Genomic DNA, 11,542 nt, shown 5'->3' with positions numbered 1-11,542 from the left:
AAGCCACTGTTTGGATGTATCTTTTTTGAAGGTGCCCTAAGGTGCTATAACAAAGTGTGGTAAAGAAACAAGATGGTGCCCAGCCATCAGAAAGAACAATGTCAGGGGTCTTGAAGGCTTGTGTTAAAATAAACAACCATCTTAGTGAAACGTCAACTAAATCCACATAGAAGAAGCACACTGGCATATGTGATCCAAGGATTATAAATAATAAAATCCAAATCCAAAGAAGGTGATGGTATCATAGCTTAAAGTGTGCACACCCAGTTTTCAGAAAGCTACTGATGACAGAAGGCCCCAATCCATTTACAGGGTCCTTTCATGGATTAAGCCGCCAGTGAATTCCCTCTTACCATAGCAGAAGGATGTGAGTAGCCTTGCTATCAGATAGCAAATGTAGTGAAGTCAAAATATAATACCTTATCATTTGATCTCCCTTTTGACATTTTGTAAAGTTGTTTCAGTTTCTAATGTTTTCTGCTTTCTTATTGAGTGAGGTTTTTCTGTTTTGTCTAGTCATTGTTGGAAGGAAGGTTTGTTTGTGTTTTGTATGATTTTTCTGTATATGAACCAGGAGAGGTAGATGTATAAAAATAGTAACTGAATTGATCATCACCCAGGGAGATGGCAGAGGAGGATGAAGGGAAATAAGGAGCTAACAAGTACAAGATGAAATGTTCTGAAATTAATTATGGTGATGACTGCAGAACTCTTAATATGATTGAAGGATTAAATTGTTTGACACATAAAACTATTTTTAAAAGAAAAGAAGGTGTCCCAGCTAAGTTCAACTCAAGCCATGGGTCTGATGCTTTCAGACTCTGTAGCCAAAGGCCAATGACTCAGAAAGGTGAAGCAGGACACAAGAAAATCATAGTCCAGTGTGTTGAGAGTCAGTGGAAACTTGGCAGGGTGCCAACAGCTCCCAGGTTGGCTCCCAGAGTTAGTGAACCATGTGGGGCTGCCCATGGAGACAGGCACAGAATCCCAGCAAGCAGGGAGGGTATAAAAGCAGAGAAGGAGGTTCCTAGCCTCTCATAAAAAGGCCACACCCCCAGGAGACATCATCAGGTTATGACTTGATTGACAGGTTGCACTCCATTCCTACACTGTCACCAGGGTACAATGGATCTAAAATCTAACTCAAATCCATGATCACAGACAGGTTTAAACATATTTTCTTTGGGGAAAAACCCATGCATGTATGAGCTGGAACCCTAGTATCAGTAATTTTTTACTTACGTTGTAAATCTACCTTTTAAGTCTGTTCACTACACAAATACCTTTAAAAAGATGGCCTGGAAAAAAGGAGCAAAGACCTATGTTCCCAGAAAGTGCAAAAAACGTCAACTGTCAAGGAGAATAACTGTCTCCCAACAATTCTATGCTTGTCGATAATGAACTTACCTATGATTATGGCACACTACTCCAGTCTCTCTACAATCCAAGGTACCGCTTAAATGCTTTTTCTACTTTGACACTCTACCCTCTATGAAGAGACTGTTAGCTCCATGCTGTTGTTGGTGAGCGTTATCAAGCTGATTCCAGCTCACAGTGACCCTATACTCACACTCAAACCCATTGTCAGTTGATTCTGACTCACGGAGATTCTACAGGAGCCAGTAAAACCCACCCCATAGGGTCTCCTAGGCTGGAATCTTATGGGAGCAAGGGTCAGGTCTTTTCTCAGCCAGAGCGGTGATGAATTTGAACCGCTGATCTTTCAGTGAGCAGTTGAGAACTCAACCAGGGCACCACTGGGCTCCCCATTTGGTCCCTAAGAAGACGATTACTGTTTTGCCCAAACAAGGAACCAAAGTGCCTAGAACAATGCCTGGCACAAGGTAAGCACTCAATTTATATTTGTGGAATCGGTGAATAAATCAATTTAAATAATGTTCGCTCTGTTCCAGTCTGTTTTCACACAGCAATACAGTGAATACTCCAATGACAAATAGTGAGCTAAGGTCCATTTTTAATGGCTAGATAATGTATTTTGAGCCCTAGTGGCACTGTCTGGTAAGCACTGGACTACTAACTGCAAGGTTAGCAGTTGAAACCCACCAGCTAGCTGCTCAAGTGAGAAAGGCGAGGTTAAGTGCTCCCATACAGATAAACAGATTCAGAAAGCCTAAATAGGGTCACTATGGGTCAGAATAAATTAGATGGTATTATACATAATTTATTACATATGCATATATTTTATAATATGTTATAACATAATTATTAAACTCTAGATATTCTTTATTAAACTTGTTTGGGACAAAAACTGTTATATCTTGATTTAAATATCAAGCTTGGAAGCTTCTAAATATACCTTGGGTGAAGTATTTAACCTCTCAGAGCCTTAATTTCATATTTGTAAAAAAAATACAACTATTGACTTTGCAGGTTTGCTATGAGTAAATTAATTAGCATATATAAAATTCCTAGGTGTGCATGACATACCTCCCTACGTACATATGGGATTGTGCTAGTACTATCTGATCAGGTGTGAGACCTACGGAGTTGAGGGAACTTCTGTTGGCTAAGGAAAAAGAATATGGCCAAGGATACAAAGAAGATGGAAAAGCACTTTCACATTTTTATTTCACTTCTGTTGTTGTGATGATTATGATTCATGGTAACCCCCTTTCAGAGAGCAGAACTGCCCCATAGGATTCCCTAGGCTGCTTCAAAGGGGCAGATCACCCTGGCCTTCTCCCTTCTAGAGTATTTGGTGGGTCTGCATTGCCAACCTTTAGGTTACTGGCCGAGGACCAGCAGGGCTCCCTATTAATCCTGTGAGCTATTTTAAACCTAAACCTCCCAGTCATCTACGAATGCTGCCTTCCCTAGCTCACCTCCTGACCTTCCTTTTCCACATGCCCCTTCCGTCCTCTCTTCTCCATTGGTTTTGCTCTCAGAAATCATGGGTAGTCAGCAAATCCAGTCATCTCTCTCGGGGCCCATTTCTCCTGAGTTCATGTACTTTCTGTCACAGTTGACTGCTGTCCCCCTTCAAATAATCTCCTCTCTTGGTTCTCGCGGCATTTTACCAGGTATCCAGGAGAACTGAACACCCGCGAGTGACAAGCCCCTCAAAGGAGAAACAACACCACAGCAGTTTCATTTTTGGCAGAGCATAGGACAAAGAAGTGACTCCCATGCAAGTGGGTAAAAACAAATGAGCAAAAATGTAAATGAATTCTTAAAAGGCTCTGCGGACTAGCGGACAGCTTAAAACTTCTGAGAAGCCTGGACTCAGACAGTCAATACTGAGTTAGTTGCCAGCCCTTTTCCAAAGGCTTTCGTCAAATGCTCACAAGCAGCTGGAATTAGGACAGGAGCCCTGAGAGTTCCTAATCTGGAAGTACACAGTACATTCCAAGTCCTTCTCTCATGGGAAGAAAGAAGGCTTGGCGAAGATGCTCAACTCTGAGAAGTACAACCAATGCGTAGCTGTTTCCAGGGGAAAGGCAGGAAGCCATCAGGCCTGTTCTAGGCAAAGGCAAACTGCCCCTCCTCCATTATGACCACGAAACTTGCAGCAAGAGTTTCACTTGTAATGTTTCAACTTGCAAGACTGAACTACATTTCCCAGAATTTCCTTCCCTTTATGTTTCTGGTTAGGGTTCAGTCCTAACTCATTTGTGTGCAATATTTGGAGGGCAATATAAAGCAACAGTGATACTTGATGCCTTCTTGGTTGGAAGATCAGAGTAGATGGTCTTGTAGCTCACACAGTATTGCTATCTGAGGGCTTACCTCATTAGCATGGTCAGCAACCAAGTCTATTGCTGTTCCTTACTTTCTTATAAATCCTTTTTTACCGCTTCTTTAATCCTAGCCCACTTGTATGTTTAGGTCCATGACAAAGCACACTCATTTACCTTATATGACACTCCAACAATAAGATGGGAAACAATGAGAAATTGTCTGTTTTGGGGGGTTTGCTCCTAGTCACAGGTTGAAGCTTATTCTTGCTCCTCTGTCCCCTATACCAACCTCACTTCCCAACTGCCCCATCTTGGCACAGCCAGCCCTCGCACTGGACATGAAGTGAACAACCTTTACCAAGACTGTCTGAGCCTTAAACTGAATCCAATCATGACAACACGCTCAGCAAACTCGGAGTAGAAGGCAACTGCCTCAACTTGATATACAACACCTGTAAAAAATCTACAGTTAAAACCATCTTAATGGTGGAAAAGCCTAAGATTAGGAATAAGGTAATGATGCCCGTTGTCACCACTGGCATAGTGCCAGTCAGGCAATATGGGTATGAGAGGAAGAAACAATGGTCACATTTGGCAGAAAACACAGCCAGATGCCCAGCCCCCAGATCCCTTGGTCTAACAAATGTAGTGGACAAGTTCAAAGGACACAATGTCAGTACACAGGGGAATCACATTCCTGTGCACAGTCAGGGGCCATATTTACAAATTTTCCTACTCAATAACATCTATTTGTAACCCCCAAGCCAATTCGGTGGCAGTGGTCATTAGCAGATATATGCACAGTGGCAACATATTTAGACTGTCCAACATACAGTTTACAAGGTGAGAATAAACAAGGCCACAATCTGCCTTCGTGTTTCAGTTCTTGTACTGAACAATTATCCTCTTCAAGGTCTATTTTGAGCCCTGCTTCTCACTTTTTTCCCTACATTTTGTGGGTGATTTCACTGTGTAAAAACGGCCCCCAAGCACAGTACTGAACTGCAGTCTAGTATTCCTAGGCACAAGACAGCTCTGATGTGCACCACAGGGAAAACGTGTGTCAAGTAAGTTTCATTTAGGCAGGAGCTATATACCGTGTATACTCGTGTATAAGCCGTGTTTTTAATGCAGTTTTTTTGTAAAATTAGAGCTGATATTTGGGTTGGCTTATACTCAAGTGTGTATGGTAGCTTTCTTGGCAGTGAGTTAAAAGTTAAAAGATTCAAAAAGATCCGTAAGAGCTTTACAAATTTTGTGGGGGGGAAAAAATCTCATTAATTTTTAATTCCATTTGTCCAGGAACTTTTTGGAGCCCTTCACATATAAGGTACATGTAAACATACACATACATAAAATAAAGCTATGCATTGATCAGTTGATGAAAATACCACTAAAGGCTTGCAGAAGAAGCTCATCTAAGAGCAATCGTTCAGTATTTCTTATTTAATTGAGTGTTCACAGCAACTTTATAGAGCAAACTGAAACGAAAAAAAAACTAAAATTAAAAAACGCTTGATCTCTACCAAGGAAGACATGAACGTTAAACATGATACTACCTGCAAGTGTGCCAAAGAAAACAAACTAGTTAGGTAAAAATCTAACAAACTATAGGAAAATATAAAACGCTGATGGAAGAAAACAGAAAAGCCTAAATGAATGGACTGATATACGACGTTAATGAACTAAACAGGGTCAGCAAACTGCAGCTCTCAAAACATAAGTGCCTCTTTCTGTACTCTGATATAAAACTGAAAAAAATTTAAAGGATATTATTGAGATAATGGTGATTTCATGTTTGTAAAAATATTCTTAAGGCGCTCGAATAATTTTTAAAGTGTTGTGAGGGATAGGGCTGACTCTTCAGTCTCCACAAAGTTTGCTAATCCCTGAACTAGAAAATTCAATATAGTAAAGATTTCAATTTTTCTGAAACGGCTCTACAGTTTAAGGGGAAATCATAGAAATCTTTGCAGCTCAGATTAGGTAAAGATTCTTAGAACACAAAAAGCACAGACTAAACTACAAGTTTCCCCTGATATTTGAAAGCGCAGGACCCCTATAAAACTCTCTATAAGTCAAAAAGGTGTAAAGTGATGAAGCAATTATCATCAGCTTATATTAGGAGAGTTTTGGAACATTCTCAGACCCGAAAAATAACCATGTCATTAACAAATAGCACATAGAACCTGAAGTAACACTAGCATGCAGTATTCAAAAACAAAGTTCAAAGCTTTGGCAGCATGATGTCGAGATGCTAAGCACAGTTTACTCCTGCTTGGGGTGCACGCTGCTTCTTTAAGGTCACTGCAAAACAAATGTTGAATAATAGCTGCACCTTTTTTACCCCCATAAAACCAAAACTCCTCTCCGAATTTCTCTCAACTAGCAAAAGCAAGTATTAATGAAGGTCTTAGAGAAAGTGAACTGGCACAGAGTGAACTTTCAAAAACATGGATAACTGTAAAAGACCCTCCCAGCACGAAAAGTCAAGACACCAACTGAGAATAAATATTTGCAACATATTTATCAGATTATGAATGTATGTCTAACTCCTAAAACAGAATACTGTGTAAGCCTGAACACTTAAAGTATAAGGATGAAAGATGTGCAGCAGCAGCATTATTCCAAAACCCAAGCCAAACCCTCTGCCACGGAGTCAAGTTTCTCAGCGCCCTTTAGAAAAGAATAGAACTCTCCCAAAGTTTTCCAGGGCTGAACATCGGTGTGGAAGCATACAGCTTCATCTTTTCCTGGTCAACAATGAGTACGAGGAAGAAGAAATCTCCTAAAATTGATTGTGGTGATGATTACACAGCTCTTTTTAATACATGAATATAGTATGTTATAGAAACCATCTAGAACAAGTTTGTAGCTCCCAAAACTCACTAGTTGGTATTCTGCACCAATACCGACATTTGTAACAGCACCATGCAGAATAACAGACACAACCATTCCATCTAATAAGTACCAGTTGGAGTCTCTTACTTCTGTTGTGCATCAGGAGTTGCCACATATACATGTATTCTTAGGGCACTTCACAATCAAGATATTTGAAAAATATTGACTTAAAACATATTATAGTAATACACATTCCATGCTTTCAGAAGCTCTTATTTTAAGTACAAGTTAATTCAGCCTACAGCAAGAAGGAACGAAATCTATAGCAGCACTATAACATTGTCTGCAGTTGACAGGATTGCTAATAGCTCATTGGTGGTCTATTTTAAGAGATGATCGGATATTCTAGTTTATATTTGTCAGCTTTATAGTTGATAGTTACTTTTCATTAGTAAAACCTCTATGTTTCAGCCTTGATCGAAATGTCAAGACTAAAATAAAAATACACATATTCCACTAATTTTTCCTCAGGGGCTAAAAGTTAGAACTTACTTTCATCTAAATAGATTCTAAATAGGTAACACATTTGAAGAATCTGGTATTTTAGAATACTGACATAGTTGGGGTATGCTAATAGTCATTTAAATGCAAAATCACTTTCTCAATACAAACTGATTCTAGCAATATTCAAACTTCCAAACGTTACAGAGTTCATTCGATTTCTATTGAGAAATTGTCACTGGCTGCCTAATCATAGTTTGAGCACATTATTTCATATTAGACATTTTATACATTATACAACCTGCCCTGAAAAAGTTCTTTAAAATTACTTTATCTTCAGTTATTTTCCTGTAATTTCACTACATCACCAGGGCTCCTTTCAGAAAGTTTAAGCTAAAATTATACGCAATCATATTTTTTTAATTTTAATGAACTTTCATTTTGCACTCTTAACTTAAGAGGTGTTCCTTTACTTTGGTAATACCCAATTACAGTTTTAAAAATTAAAAAAAAAAAAAGAGTATTTTTTTTAAATGAGAGAAATTAGTAGAACTTATAAACTAAATCACAGAAAATGTAGAGAAATAAATTTCTTTTATAAGCAATGTTTACCTTTACCTAATTATGTATACATTAATATATATATTAAAATAGAATGTATGTGCCTAACAAATTATAACAACCACTACACATCAAAACCAAGGCTCTGCGGTGAGTATACAGTACCTTAAGAAACAAACACTTAAATCTATAGTTGTTACTGACTCTGGACAATTATTCTTTTTTTAAAAAAAACAACCCTATATTAGAACATAGAGCATGCTCATAAAGACTACAATCCCTAATATGCTGTGTAAACTTTTACATAAAACATTATTAACAACAGAAAACATTACAAACTCTAACTACCACTGAATCCATGATAGGCCAAAAAATATTTGCTCAAGTGAACTTGTGAATCTGGGGGCTACAGATAAACCCAAATCTGTCCTCCTAAATAACATAAGACAAATTATCTCCAACCCTTAAAAAAATGTTTTTAAGCTGGCATTTTCTTGGATTGGAAGAAGAGAAGTAATCAATCAGATTTAAATAAAATTCAGTTACAAAGCTCGTACACTACTACAAGAAAGACACATTCTGTGGTGAAAGTTTAAAATGTAAAGGTTATAAGAAACTACCATCAATTCTGCCATACCAATTTTACCAATTTCATTAATAGAAATACAATGAAAACAAGTGAGAAATAATTAACTTGTAGTATTACAGATAAATAGAATTAAAATGCTTACCAACACAGGAATGTGGGCATTTATTTTTAAATGCATGAACAGTTCTCGGTATTTTAAAAAGTTTCTTAAGGAGCACTTCAAAAGTCATAGTCCAGGATTTCATTAATGAATGCACTCCTCAGATGGGTCTGCCTTTCTTCACTTTCAACTCAGTAGTTTAGAAGGGAAGACTTAGGTATACTAATGGTGTCAGAGATTTGCTAAGTGAAGACCAAGATATTATAGGCTAGTTTCAAAAACTATCTTAGAAAGTCACTTTTAAAGATAGCTATTCCAAGATTATGCTAATTATATTGTGTACTAGGGGATTAACCTCCCCAAACAACAACAACAACAACAACAACAACAACGGAACAAAGCTCCCCAGGCGGAGCTTTCATAGTACTGGCATCATCTACGGGAAGGTTCTCTCTGGTCACAGTGAACTGCTTTATAAAAGGAGTTTTCCTCAAACCTCATTGTTTGTGATGTCAGATTTAAGAGAACAGGGTGTGGCTGTGATATTTTGTTTCCTACTTGGGGAAAATGCTGCAGAAACTGGTGTGGTGTGGAACACAGCTTCCAAGGACAGCAAGCACTATGTGAAAAACTCAAGTGTATAAGTGGTTTTCTCATTTCAAAAAAGGTGAAATGTCGACTGATGACAAACCTCATCTGGAAGTCCATCAACTTCCCAAATGGATGAAAATGTCAACCCGTAGTGCATTTGGAGTTTGTTCCACCAGGTCAGACTTTTAATCATGCTTTCTATTTAGAGCAGCAGTTCTCAACCTGTGGGTTGCGACCTGTTTGGGGGTAGAACAACCCTTTCACGGGGGTCGCCCAATTCACAACAGTAGTAAAACCAGTTAGGAAGTAGCAATGAAAATAATTTGATGGTTGGGGGTCACCACAACATGAGAAACTGTATGAAAGGGTCGTGGCATTAACTAGGTTGAGAACCACTGCTCTAGACGGAATCTAATAATTAGCTCAGGAGCCCTGGTGGGTTAGAGGTTATGCATTGGGCTGCTAACTGCCAGGGCAGTTCAAAGCTACCGCCACTCTCCAGAGAAAGACCCGGCTTTCTACTTCTGTAAAGAGTTACAGTCTTAGGGTGGGGGGAACAAAAGAACTGATTGTGATTACATATGTGTGTGTGTGTCATTTTAAAAGTGATTTCACCAAGGAAGTGCATGATATGTGAATACTTTATCAAGAAAAATACAAATGAAAAAAAGAAGCCAAACTTGAGCAACAGTTACCACAAATGAAGTAGGGACACGGAGTTTATGTCAATGCTGGTAGAATAACTTGGAAAAGGTTATCAATAATGGTTATACAACACACAGAGTATAATCAATAGCACTGAATTATACAAGTAGAAGTTGTGGAATTGGAGAATATTTTGTTGTGTGTATTTTTGCCACAATTAGAAAAAAATTACATGAATAACAATGGCTACATGGAAGAAAATGTTCTAGAATATGTCACCAATTATACAACTCTCCTTGATATGATTGAATTATTGAATTGTATGACATGTGGATGAAATGCTAATAAAGCTGTTAAAATTTTTTTCATCAGTCATGAAGATTAAAGAAAAAAAAAAAAAGAGTTCCCCTTGGACACTCACAGGGGCAGCTCTACCCTGGTGCTATAGGGTCACTTTGAGTCATCTCCATAGCACTAAGTTTAATTTTTGTTTTATTATAAATGACTTCATGTATGTTTTAAGATAAAGAAAACTCCTTGTACAAATATGCATATATCTGAACTCAACTATTCACACTTTGTATACAAGTCAGTCAAACTTTACCCTTTAATCCAGCTCCACACAATACACAAAATCCACCTCAGTGGCAACCAAACCCATTGTTATCTGGCATCATCCTGAACCTATAGGGCAGAGCAGAGCTGCCCCTTGGGGTTTCTGAGGCTGGAGATCTCTAAGAAAGCAGACTGCCACACCATACCTTTCTCCTTTGGAGCACCTAATGGCTTCAAGCCACCCACCTTCCCGTTAGCAGCTGAACGCTTTAACCACTGTGCCACCAGGGCTTCTTTGGGGGGATGAGAGTGAGAAGGAAACAAGAAAATGTGAGATATAGTCTTACAGGGTCACTGTGCAATGGCATCAACTCAGAGTTTGGTTTTGGGTTTTCAATGAAATTAAGCACAAATACAGGAGCACTAAATGAAATAAAAGAAAGAGTTAATTTATAAATTGAAAGGAAAATAGTCATTTAAACTGCCCAAGTGAGATACAAGAGCAGATTATAAATCTATTCATGCAAAGATGTGAGTTTCTTTATTAAGCTACAGTTAAGTTCTTTCTCAGAAAATGAATTTTAAAAGAAATATGAAGGGGTTTTCAAAAAGTTCATGAAAGAATGGAATTACAAGATCATGGAAGCTCCCCTCATAATGCACACTTTTAAAAATGGTTTTTATAAAACTCCAGAATTTTACGTTTATACACAACTCTACAAATTTAAAATTAATCACTACTCCCGGTACCTATCCCAGAACAAATTCACCAAAGGCATGTCCAAGGACGCTCATTTCCATGAAGGTGGTAACATCCAATGTCCATTAAGAAAACAGATGAACTGACTAGGGTACCTTTCTACTTTTCAATACGATGCAAAAGCTTAAAAGACTGAATACACACATGCGTTCACAATTTTAACACCCTGTTGGCAGGACCCACACAACTATAGCATTTCTATCTTGTACCTATATGTACTTGTAAGAATGCAAAGAAAAAGGTCTAAAAGAACATTCAGCCCACGGATACACTCCTACTTCTTACAGGTTGGAAATGAAACCGGCATGGGAGATTTTTGCTTCACTGAGTTTTTATTCTGTTGCTTGAGTCATTACAAGACGAACTGGTACATATGAAGGGGCTTCAAAGTATATGTGGGAAAATGGAATGAAGAGACTTTTAAAATTTTCCACGAACTTTTTGAAACCCCTTAGATGTTACTTAAAATAAACAAAGACAAGAAAACATAATGAATGCAGACTAGCTTCTCTCAATTAAGTTACAAACCCAAAACTGTTGGCTGAAACGAGATTACGTTTTCTTCTATTTACTTTAAGTCAAAACCAAATGAGTTACAAATTGCCCACAATGATAAAACTGAGAAGACATTTCATTGGATGTTGTCTGTCCTATCTTTAACACACACACACACACACACACACACACACACACACACACAC

At 38.2% G+C, this 11,542-nt stretch overlaps 1 protein-coding gene across 1 annotated transcript in view; it reads right to left on the bottom strand.

Moving 5' to 3' along the window:
* The window catches only part of DCAF6 (DDB1 and CUL4 associated factor 6), a 134,646-nt gene that overhangs the window by 121,969 nt on the left and 1,135 nt on the right, over positions 1-11,542 (bottom strand). The window lies entirely within an intron of this gene.

Source organism: Echinops telfairi, unplaced genomic scaffold (genome assembly GCF_000313985.2).
Source record: "Echinops telfairi isolate 266 unplaced genomic scaffold, ASM31398v2 ScPeMD7_7424;HRSCAF=8462, whole genome shotgun sequence".
NCBI lineage: Eukaryota > Metazoa > Chordata > Mammalia > Afrosoricida > Tenrecidae > Echinops > Echinops telfairi.
The sequence above is the reverse complement of the archived record's forward strand: the minus strand, read 5'-3'. Positions and strand labels throughout refer to the sequence as shown.